The 12411-nt window shown below is 39.3% G+C and overlaps 1 protein-coding gene and 1 long non-coding RNA gene across 24 annotated transcripts in view; one reads left to right on the top strand and one right to left on the bottom strand.

Annotated features, from left to right (window-relative positions):
- ADGRL2 (adhesion G protein-coupled receptor L2) overlaps window positions 1–12411 on the top strand; it is a 625523-nt gene that overhangs the window by 184386 nt on the left and 428726 nt on the right. The window lies entirely within an intron of this gene.
- LOC123598123 overlaps window positions 1–12411 on the bottom strand; it is a 35977-nt gene that overhangs the window by 15913 nt on the left and 7653 nt on the right. The gene's annotated exons all lie outside the window — the stretch shown is intronic.

Genomic DNA, 12411 nt, shown 5'->3' on the forward strand with positions numbered 1-12411 from the left:
AAAATAGATCCCTACCCTTCAGAGTAAACATCTAAAATAATATGAAATATCTCAGGTAGCGACAGCCAGATACAACTGTCACTCAACTGTTTTGAATGTGGGGTAACATCCTTCCCAAATAAATCATCATTGGCAATCAATGGTACCTACTGGTACCTCGAGGGATGTTGTCGCCCTTTTTTTTTTTTTTAATTTTTTTTTTCAACGTTTATTTATTTTTGGGACAGAGAGAGACAGAGCATGAATGGGGGAGGGGCAAAGAGAGAGGGAGAGACAGAATCGGAAACAGGCTCCAGGCTCTGAGCCATCAGCCCAGAGCCTGACGCGGGGCTCGAACTCATGGACCGCGAGATCGTGACCTGGCTGAAGTCGGACGCTTAACCGACTGCGCCACCCAGGTGCCCCGTGTTGTCGCCCTTTTAACTAAGACCACAACTAAAGAAGATCACAGACTCCTCGATACACAGATGACTAGGGACCTTTAGGATTGTTCCTTTAATATTTTAGTCCTCCAAAAGCATTGCTGTTAATAAGTATAGGTAACCTGCACCTCTTATTTTCTTTGTGTAGGGAAAAAGGGTGACCAAAAGAGTTTTTTTTTTTTTAACGTTTTATTTATTTTTGAGACAGAGAGAGACAGAGCATGAATGGGGGAGGGGGCAGAGAGAGAGGGAGACACAGAATCGGAAGCAGGCTCCAGGCTCCGAGCCATCAGCCCAGAGCCTGATGCGGGGCTCGAACTCACGGACTGTGAGATCGTGACCTGAGCTGAAGTCGGACGCTTAACCGAATGAGCCACCCAGGCGCCCCAAGAGTTTTTTTTTTTTTCAATTAATAATCTCACTTTTCCCATCGAAGTTTAATTGTTTGATATGATTATACTTGCCACATGGTTCTTCTGTGCTGCTTCATCTTTTAAGGCAGGCAAGGTGAGGCAAAAAGAAAAACACATTTCATGTGAATATTTGACTTTGACACTATTTGGACCAAATTACAGAGAAAACAATGTTCTGGAAATGATTATTTTTTGTTAAACTTATGAAGTGTCAGGATAGGCCTTAGTGAACCAAGCAAGCACATTTTTCAAATTATTTCAGTAAAGGATGGAGAGTTGTAAAAACAACTTTTTAAATCTCAACATTTGGTAATAGCTCTGTGCCTTTTTTCGTAGAGGAATGCCATCTCTTTAATATGTAGGTGTTTGTCCGTGATGCACATCTGCGTGAACTTAGCGTGAGTTTTACCTCATCGTGCTAAATGAGCAAACCAAGTGATTTTAAACATGTGAGCCTCCTACATCTTAATATGTGAGTCTCCAGCCTGCTGTGGGTAGCCTTCAAGAGTTTATAGTGTGATGTTTCACATCAATTAAAAAAAGATGAGAGAACGAGTTAGTTGAAGACTTTGTTTCCTTGTAATCAACTGTAAAGAGACCAAGGTCATGTAACAGATTTCTTCTTTCTGTCTTAGCCAGGAAGACTATGTGAATGCAAATTGCTTTATTGGTGAAGGGAATTAAGATTATAAAAAGCCAGGCTTAAAGAAGTGCAAAATCAGGGCTGTGTCGGAGCAGGGACAACATAATTGTGGTATGGATTCCCATATGGGACTAAATTATCTAGATTTTAGTAATGTCAGCAGTTCTGTGTAGTTGCTGGAACGCGGCCAATGTGCCATATTTGCTTCATTTTTTAAGACGGTTCTGATTCTACGCAATTTTAAATATGCAGAAAGCTAAAGTGTTTGGGTGTTTTGGTGGCACTTCTCAGATACATGTCTATGCATGTCAGGAATTTTATTTGACTATTAAACAGGAAGTGACGCTGACGTGGCTCTATTTTTCTAAGCGAAATGCCATTTATTATCATTTCTCTCTCGGCTATAAAATCTTCCTAGTGGGGGGGAAAAATACCCACTTCTGTGAGTACACATCAAGGTTGTCTTCTTTTACACTGTACCATGCAGTTATACTGTTTTGTAGCAACTCAATAAAGCTGATAGTTTTTCTGGGTAATTACCCACAGCCCCCTGCAGGACAAATTAGCATTCATGACCTGAATAATGCTTACTAGAAAGAGTTCAATGGAATTTACTTAATCAGAATCATTGCTTTCTCTTGGCTAATTTTTTTTTACCTACTCCCCAATGCCTGGTAACAGCAAATATCTCTCAAGCCAGTGTTTGATAACTGACAGAGGAAAAAAAAAAAGCATGAATCTTTACCTTTTGTAATGTAATTGTGGTCTTAGAAAAATGTATATTTTTGTGTGAAAAATTAAAATATTTATCTTCCTTAAATTTTTCTATTGGGTCATTTTCTCTTTTTAGTGCTTACCGATTTTAGAAAAAGAGAGAGAGAGAGACCTTCCATTTTGTAATTAATCCTGAACAGTCTCTCAGTTTGCTGAGGACAGACCTGCACAACTGGTCACGACTTCGGAGTGGAAATTTGGAGTATCTCTGTATCCCTGGGCATCAAAAAAAGCTGAGAACTTTGTTAACAGACTGTGGGTGTTGTTTTTGATGATTTGATTTCTATTTTGTTTGGCTTTGATTATTTATTTGGTGATTTGAACCAAAATTCCAGGCAATATGGTTATTAGAATATTCAGGAAATAAGAAGGAAGAAGTAACATTAATTGAACTTCTACTATGTGCAAAACTTCCTGAATCAAAAGCTTACACTGTTTCCTTGTGTGTTGGTTTTTGTGTTTATGTGTAACGTTCTTACATCTTTAGAAAGGCAAGCAAAAGGAAGTCTTAACCCAATTCCATTTACTGAATCTCTAATTTGGAAAAGATTTCTAACCTGGAAAAGGAGACATGTCTAAAATGCAGTTGCAAATCAATGTCTTTGAAGGACAACCCGCATCCTGATCAGGTAGAGCAGTCCGTGGCAGCGCAACCTTCCTGTAAACGTTATGTTAGCCGGCTTCTTCCTGGTACCTTTCGTGAATCCCCGTGACCCAGCAGAGTAACAGAATGGTGTGACCTGCTGGGACATGGGCTCCTGGATGGAACTTTGCTGAGGGTTGGAGAGGAATGCAGTTAAGTCAAGCTAAAGGATTCAGGTCTGAGACAAGATCCGAAAAAGCCAAGCAAAATCAGGGTGGTCGTCAGTGTTTCTCCGTACTTCAGGCAGTGGAGACACAGGAATTTTCTGTAGGCTAGGGAAACTTGTCTGGAGGCTTAGTTTGTGTAACAACCTTGCAGTTTTTACTTAAGTGGTGTGGTTGTTTGGGTTTGCATCTTCTGTTTGTTTATTGTTTATTTATTGTATGTTTATTGGAGGTGACTTGAGGGGAAGCTGATGGAGATTATATGGGGTAGTTAGAGCCCCACAAGGAAACCTCTTGGCTCCTCCACTGATTAGATTCCATACTTCAAATGTACTTAAAACTGTTCAATACAACTGGAAAGAGGGGATCACTCATTCAGGCCCCTGTACCATGCAGTGCAGAACTGAATGTGGTACCTAATTAAGTTTCCTGGGGTGCAAAATGGTTATCCCATTTCTAAATCTAAATAAATCAAAATGTTTTTTCAACTTTGGGGGTTTCAGAAAACCCGCAACACATTTTTGCACAGATTTTCCTTCCAAACACTAGAATATTGCAAGGAAAATTCAATCCATATGTTTCAGATTTACGTACAGTCGTATCAAAATCTTGTGCTGCAATTGACATTTGATGTTCATGAAGTTTTCGGAATGCTTTTTATTTGCCTTTAACTCAAGAACAGAAAGTTGATTTGTCAAGCTTATATGTACCAAAACCTCCAAATATTAAATTTGGGTGGAAGAGAACACACTTAGATTTCGGCATCAGGCATAACATTTAATAAAGCATTTGTCTTGCCGTGTCTACAAAGTTGTGCCCTTGCAGATATTGCCAGATATTCCTGGGAATATGCAGCATATAGATAGACTTTTGATACTGGCGTGGTGAAAAGAAAGTGGGACAAGGAAAAGAAACAGGGTCGAATATTTTTTTTTTATTCTGCTATTCCTTCCCGATTTAAGTATTAACAGTATATCGTTTCTCATCTGATGCAAACGGTATGCGTGGTGACAGCCTCTCACTAATTTTCTTCCATCCTTCCAACAAGCTTCCTTCGGTCTCTGATTGCCAGTGTGCAGAAGAGGCTCTATTTTCTGGTCAGTGGTGTCCCTCCCCATCACCAGACAGACAACAGCCGGAGGAGGAGAGGCAAGAATGAAAATAAATAATTTAAACTGCAGCATCAGTGTCTTAAGGAAGGGAGTCTGAAAGAATCTGCATTTGTGGCTGTTAGTGCTATTTTAAGGGCTTCTAAAATGATTACTTCCCTTTATTCATGGCTAATAATGTGGTTCTGCCTCTGCTTAGAACATGACAGTGGTGTCTTCCAACCAGATTCTGTTTGGAGAGAGGCATTATGTTTCTGAGGAGCCAAGCACCTGGGGGTGGGGGCTGGGGGGTGTTTTCTGTTAGCAGAAAATAACAATCTTCTGGTGTTTCCTGATGGCAGTGTCTACAGTGTAGGAGTGGACCATTCGCTTTGTTTGTTGTGTGATCTACATGGGCACCATCTTTCATAGTTTCACTATTTTTACTTTCAATGTTTCCTCTCTTAGAGCACAACTGGTATGTAGAAAAATAATTTTTCAATGTGGAAAAATAAAATGTATGCAACCAGAAGAAAATAAAAATTCCTGCAACCTCTCTTCCCCAAATAACTCATTTACATTTGCCATATATATGTCCCTCTATTGTATTTTCTGTGCATAAACATGCATGCACTCTATTTTTTTTTTCAACGTTTATTTTATTTTTTGGGACAGAGAGAGACAGATCATGAACGGGGGAGGGGCAGACAGAGAGGGAGACACAGAATCGGAAACAGGCTCCAGGCTCTGAGCCATCAGCCCAGAGCCTGACGCGGGGCTCGATCTCACGGACCGCGAGATCGTGACCTGGCTGAAGTCGGACGCTTAACCGACTGCGCCACCCAGGCGCCCCTCATGCACTCTATTTTTTACAAAAAAGGTAGCACATAGTGCATACCGCCTTATTCACTGGCAGCACAGAGTAATAGAAGATTATGCTGTATTTTAAATGACTCTGCGACGTTGCACTGTTGGAATGAACGATTTGATCATCCAAACATTCAAATATAATCATTCAAATTTGATGATTCAAAATACTAGTTTTCAGGTTGTCCCGATATATTGGTTACATCAGCAATATGACAAATAATCATCTTAACTTAAAATCTTTGCCCATCTCAGTAATTATTTCCTTAGGATAAATGTCCAGAACTGAAATGATTAGTCAAAATGGGAAGGCTTATGAAGCATATTTACAAAAATAGCACGCACATTAAATTCTTTTTCTTTTAAAATGACGATGGATGTGGGGCCCTGTCTTCATGACTTCATCTGATCCTTGTCAGGACCAGTCAGCCACCTTGGCAAGACAGCCAGAAGGTTGGGAAGTTAGCATGTGGTGGGTAGCCATGAAAGAAAAGTAGGCTGATAAGTCCAAAGGGGCTAAAATGGTGTTGTTCCAACACTCTTTCTTCATATTTAGATTCCGGTATTTCCTTCCTTGATCTTCCTACATTATTATTTTCCTTTATCTTACTCAAGACCATTATCACTCCTTCAAAGTATTACCTGACCTTTAGGGTCTATTTTAAGCCTACCCATGAGCCCAATGTGTTTTCCATGAATACAGATCATTTTTATAGCAAACCCTGATGGTTTGATAAAGTAAGTTAATTGTAAGGAACGTTTTCAGTGTTCATAAAAATTCTTATAAGGCCAGCATTGACCAGCTTCTATTTGGGGGCATAATCCTCTGTGATCACTGTGGAAGAATAGGAATGAAGTGACTAGGGAATGCGGTCACTCTATCCCTGCTTAGGAGACAGGACAGGAGAGAGAAGTGGAAAAATACATATACCTTTCAGAAAAAGACCCAGTGTTTCCCATCTACCCTCCATTTACTCACTATGTGACTTTGAGTTTCAGCATCCTCTGTCAGACGCTAATAATATCACCTTCATGCTGTCGTATAAGAAGTCAGTGGTGCTAGCAAACCACCTTGTGCGCTGTGAGTGCTTAATCAATAGTAGATACTTTAGATACAGCTAGGGAAGGTGCAAGGTAGTCATTGAAGGCCACTTTCAATGCCTTTAGCCCATTTCAGCCAGAGGTCATATTGATTAAGAATTGTGTTCTGCTACAAATAATAGAAAACGAGTAACTTAAATAAATAAGGGACTTATCCTTCCCCACATAATCCCACACTCAGGGGTAGGCCTTGTTGGTGTTGATTAGTGGCTTAAGGATGTCAGAACCAAGCTGTTTGGGATTAATTTAGCCTTTTCCTTCAGCCATCAACATATGGCTGCTGCTGCTTCTTTAATCCCATGTCCTCGTTTCTGAAAAGAAGGAGGAAGTGACCAGGAGGGAGGTGAAGCACCCACGAGAGAAATCCAGAGCAGACTGTGAATATTTCATTGGCCATTGTCCCTCCTCACTGCAAGGGAGGTTTGAAGACCGGGCATTTGCTTTCCTAGAGAAAACCAGAATAATTCTCTGCTTGCCAGAGATGTCTCTCCCCTCCACCTTCTGCTCCTTTTTTTTTTTTTTTTTTTTTTTTACCCTAGCTTTCTTTTACTTGTTTCCTGTCTGAGACAGAGTAGGTCCAGTTGCATGAGTTGAAAGGTACTCCAAATCCCACCCAATAGTCCCTTCCTCACCCACCAGGTGCTGTTAATGCCCTGTTATCATCTCCGAATTCAGCTATCACCCTTATATGTTCAAATGCATTTCTCTCCGGAAAGAAAATCAGCACATTGCTTCATTTCTGTTATTAACACCTTAGTCCAGAAGTTCATTGATTAGACTCCTTTAAAGAAGAAATTAATTGAAACTGGGTTTTTAGCTGAAAGATGGAAAGCTTAGCTCTGAGCAACAGGCACTAGCCGGGCAGGCGTAGAACAGGTGAGAGAAAATGAAGAGCAGGGAGGGAGATGTGAAGACAACAGAGGGGGTCGTGCGGTTATAAAATATTAGAGAAGCACATCAAACACAAATGTCACCTTCTCCACCATTGGTTCTAGGGATAGATTGATTGCTCTTTTCTCTTTAGTCCTCAGCACCTGTGAATATGTGTGATCACACACAAGAAGAGAAGTAGCCCAACTTGAGTCAGATATCCTGTTAGCTCCTGCTTCAAGTTCGTATTACGTGTAACCTGACGTGGCTGTACTCAGGGCCATCTATCTATGGGAAGGGGAAGTGTTGGCTGCACAGGCTGTTACTCAGGCAGAAGTCTTCCAATCTGATGCTAAATATAGAGAGCGCGAGCAGGAGAGGGGCAGAGAGAGTAGGAGAGAGAGAATCCCAAGCAGGGAGAGCCTAATGCGCAGAGCCTAATGCGGGGCTCCATCCTGCAAACTGTGAGATCATGACCTGAGCAGAGATCAAGAGTCGGGAGCTTAACTGACTGAGCCACCCAAGTGCCCCCATCTTAATGTTTTTTTAAAAACACGCAGAAACAGTGTAGCATTGTGGTTCAGCTTAGGCTTTCTAGCATCAAACTGACTGGGTTCAAATCTAGAGTGACTTGGGAAAGGTATTTCACTTCTCTGCACCTCAGTTTCTTCATAAAAGTGCCCATAATAATGGTGTTTATCTCCTAAGGGTACGGTGATGATTAAATGGGGCAATGTAGTTTGAGTACTAAGAACTATGTCTGGAACACAAAAGTACTTGCTTTATTAAGTTGACAGCATTCTTTTTTTTTAATCTTCAAACTTTTCCAAAGATACTAATAATCATATATATAGCTAGAGTCCTTTATAGTTTCCAAAGTGCTCCCTTATGTATTTACTCAGTTGCAGATAGGTAGGCTGTTTTTATTATCCCCATTTTACAGGTGAGTGAATGGAGTCACAGATATTATGCTCATGCCCAAGGTCACACGGAAAATGACAAGGTAGAAAGTTCAACCCAGAAATTTGAAGACAAGTTTAATGAACATTGATTTCTATTTGGAAAAAAAAAGTGGGGTGGGGGGTGAGGAGGGTCGGAACCATAGCAAAATAAACATGTCTCAGGATTGATTCTGTTTGTGTGTATTAATGTTTTCCAAAAACTGAGTGTTCTTTATGTGTAGCCCAGTATCCTTGCCAAGGAAGGTATAAGGAGTGTGTGGCTTCCTGATTTCTATGTAATTTTTGTGGTATCCCAGAAGGGCCATAATTTATTCCACTAATATTGAATGACCCAGTAATTACACTTCTTGAATGTGCCCAAGAAAAGAATCCTAAGCAGAGAGAGGGGGAAAAACCTTGTATAAAGGATATTAATTTTAAAGTTATATATAATAGCCAAAAAAAAGCAAAAACTAACCCGAAATGTCCTTGGCATAGGGTCAGATACATCAACTCAAGGGAATAGTAATAGTCATGGTACCTACCATATATGGAACAACCAGTATGAGCAATGCTAGCTCCTTTCAAATAGCATCTCTTCTGATTTCCTAAGAGTTGGGTATCGTTGTCACCCCATTGCACAGATAATGCCACAAAGTCAAGGTCATATGGCAAGTGTGACAGATACAGCTAATGACTCATGTTTCTGGGATTCTAGTTTCTTTATTGCTAATGGAGCTCTGATTTTGTTTGAGGAGAAAGGTAAACAGCTCCAAGAGATGAATCAAGGGCAGTCTAAACTGATTAGTTCAACCTCCCAACCTCCTTTGCAACTCGTAAGCCTAGGGATGGGAATATGATATAATTCAATGAGATTTAAGAATAAATATGCTGGGGGTTTCTTGAAAATAGCTTCCTACAACCTTTCCTTTTCTCTTTTCCTGCTCCCTTTCTTCTTGCCTTTATACATTTTTATGTAAGAAGATGATGCTAGAGGCTGAAAGAGCCATTTGGGGATCATGAAGGGGTTAGAGAAAAAAGTGAGAATGACAAAGTAAACAAGGAAAATAATCTAGGTTCCCCACCATTGCAGTGAGCCGCCAAGCTACTCTCGTATTGCCTGCCTTTGAGGACTTTTTGTTTGTTTTATTTGGTTTTTATGGAAAAAAATACACACCCTTTTGGCAGAAACCACCATTCATCTATATTTGGTACTAACAGAATTGTATTAGTTAGAATTAGATAAAGCTGTGAGTGACTTAGAATTTCCCCAACTTAACTGAGACTTAAACATGTATAAAAGTCTTGGGGCACCTGTATGGCTCAGTCAGTTAAGCATCTGACACTTGATTTTGGCTCAGGTCATGATCTCGGTGTTAGTGAATTTGAGCCCTGCATCGGGTTTTGCACTAACAGCGTGGATGGAGCCTGCTTGGGATTCTTTCTCTTCCTCCTCTCTCTGCCCTACCCTGCTCATGCTTTCTCTCTCTCAAAATAGACTTTTAAAAAATCACATGTATAAAATTCTCTCTCCTAAAAACCCATGATAGTAGACAGTTTGGGGCGAATATGGCATTCCACAAAGTCGTTGGAGAACCAAGCTTTTCTAGCTTTCCATTGCTTCATCCCAGGAGTGTGCTTTTGCCATTGGGATCAAGATGACTGCTTGAGCTCCAGCCTTCATATCTGCATTCCAGCCAGCAAAAAGGAGGAAGGGGCAAGGAAGAGCATATTCCCTTACTTTCAAGATAAAGCCAGGAAGTTTCATACACCATTTCACTCACATTGGTTGTAAGAAGCCAAGGACATGACATCTTCATCCTGGGAGGTCATACTCTCAGTCAAAAATCAGCAATTCAATCCTTGGGGGAAAAGTGAAGAATATAGAGAGGAAGACACATATGGTTGATGAACCCACATCTGTCTGACTCCGAAGCCACGCACTTACTGCTATATTCTACTGTCTCTTACAGCTAACTAGACTATATAACGATGGAAGAAGTCTGTCATATTACTGTATTTAAAAAAATATTTTTAGTGTTGATTTATTTTTGAGAGAGACAGAGAGAGAGTGAGCACGAGTGGGGGAGGAGCAGAGAGCGAGGGAGACACAGAATCACAAGCAGGCTCCAAGCTCTGAGCTGTCAGCACAGAGCCGGATGCGGGGCTGGAACCCACAAACCACAAGATCATGACCTGAGCTGAAGTCAGACAATTAACCAACTGAGCCCCCCAGACACTCCCATATTACTTTATTTTAAAACTATTTTACCATTCAAATACACTATAAAAAGAAAAATGCTTTTAATGTGTTATGCAGGATAAAGTTTTACGTAGAATATATATGGGTAAAATCATGCTTTCAAAATATTTGAAGGAAAGGTTGTGTTTGAATTTAGGAACATGAATGAATCCGGGATTTGTTCCTACACTTCTCTGTTTTTAAGGCTTCTTTAATAAGCTAGTAATACTTTTATAATAAAAAGATCTTACACTTATGTGTATATACCATATTAAAATCATATGAACCACACAGAGAACATTTTTATATATAACCACCAAGCAGAGTGTCTAAGTGGTGAATTTTATGAAGAAGAAAAATGATAAATAGCATGTCATTTGATGCTTCATAATTTTTGGTTTGTAACTTTCTGGGTCACTGATTTCTCAAAGAGTTTTCATTCTTTCCGCACATTAGTTAGGTGATTGAGGAAGGTGTCAGGCTACTGAGACATAAGAAAAGATGATGTGGAGGAATTAAATTCTTCTTTTCTTTTGGCTGAGTATACAAAATACGCAGTATGATTTAGTAGTCTTTCCCCTGAGTGTATTAACCTCTGTCTGCCGTGGGCAGTGTTGAGAAGACATTGTCATGGGCATCGAGATGAGATACAAACTTTTTTTTTTTTTAAATAAACTATGTGCTGATTTAATAAAATCAATGCTAGAAATTGGTGGAATGGTAAGGACCAAGAATCTCAAGGAAAGGGGGCAAAAAAAATGGCTGGTTCGTTCTGATCAAGAAGCATGTTGAATTCGGGGAAGGAAGAATCATTATTGGAGAAGCACTATGTATATAATATGTCCATTCAAGAGAACTTCGTCTCCATACAGTGAGCACACACCCAAGCCTGCTTCAGTGGTAGCAGGAGTGGCCAACAGCACATATCAAGGAGGAATAGAATCCCCAGGCTGACCTATAATATAAGTGAGACGCACCTCAAAAATGAGAGGTATGCATAGTGTAAGCAGTAATTTTGTTATCTTTTGTGTTTGCTTGCTTGCTGAGTTTTTGAGGAAAAGAAGGAATCTCAAACCAAAAAGTCTGAGGAAAAAACTCAATGTTTAAAACGATGAGACCAGTGAGCTACCATGTAATTATGGGAAGACAGGTAAAATCAATATCTTACCTCTTAAATTGTAAGAGTGATAAAGCTAATTTGCGTGGGATTTGTCGCCATTTTCGAGTCCAATAAACTGAGTAGACAAACCTAACTCTTATTCAACAAGAAGTCTTTGGCTCATTTCTAGTCGTTTTTTTTATATTCAAAGGTTCCATAGAAATTTTGTCTCTAAATATGTTCTGAGGAAGGCTTCTTACTTCTCAGTTTTCCAACTATGTCATTCAGAAGCTGTAAATTGTAGGACAATAGGAGTTTGGCTTCTCAACAGGAACAGAAAAAAAATATCTGGGGAAGATTTTAACCAAAAAAATGAGCAAACACTGTAGGATAAAACTTTAAAAGCTTCTGTGGAACAGAAATGACTTGAATAGGTAAAGAAGCATAAAATCAAATGTTCATGGTAGGAAGACATACATCATAAATATGTCCATTATTCTAAGTTTACCTATAAATATTGATCCTAATATAAAATATCAATCTAAGTATCTTTGAAACAAGATCAGCTGACGCCAGAGTTCCTACAAAAAATACACAAAAAACAGCCATGAAAAGTCCTTAAAAATATTTATTATGTATGTATGTATGTATTTATGTAAGCTCTATGTCCAACCTGGGGCTAGAACTCATGAACTCATCACTCTACCAACTGAGCCAGCCAGGTGCCCCCACCATGAAAAGTCATAGAAAGAAAAATCATGATGGGGAACTACATTTTCCAGTTATGAAAATGTCTTGTAATGCTTTACTAACTAAAACAATATAATATTGACATGTACATATATACTACACAAATACATGAACATGCACAAACATAAATAGAATAGCTTATAAAGTCCATGAAGATACAAAATCATAGAAGAATTTAATACGTAAAGATGCACATTAGGCCAGTGGGGGAAAGAATGATTAGTTAATAAAGGACATTGAAAAAGCAGGATAATCATATGAAGAAAAATAATTTGGATCCATAACTTATCCTTACCATATATCAAGATTTAAAAATTGCTCAATAACGCACGGTAAAGGAAATATATAGAAACTTCATAGAAAAGCAAGCTCTTTTAAATAAAATAAAAGATGG

The sequence above is a fragment of the Leopardus geoffroyi genome, chromosome C1, assembly GCF_018350155.1.
Source record: "Leopardus geoffroyi isolate Oge1 chromosome C1, O.geoffroyi_Oge1_pat1.0, whole genome shotgun sequence".
Taxonomy (NCBI): Eukaryota; Metazoa; Chordata; class Mammalia; order Carnivora; family Felidae; genus Leopardus; species Leopardus geoffroyi.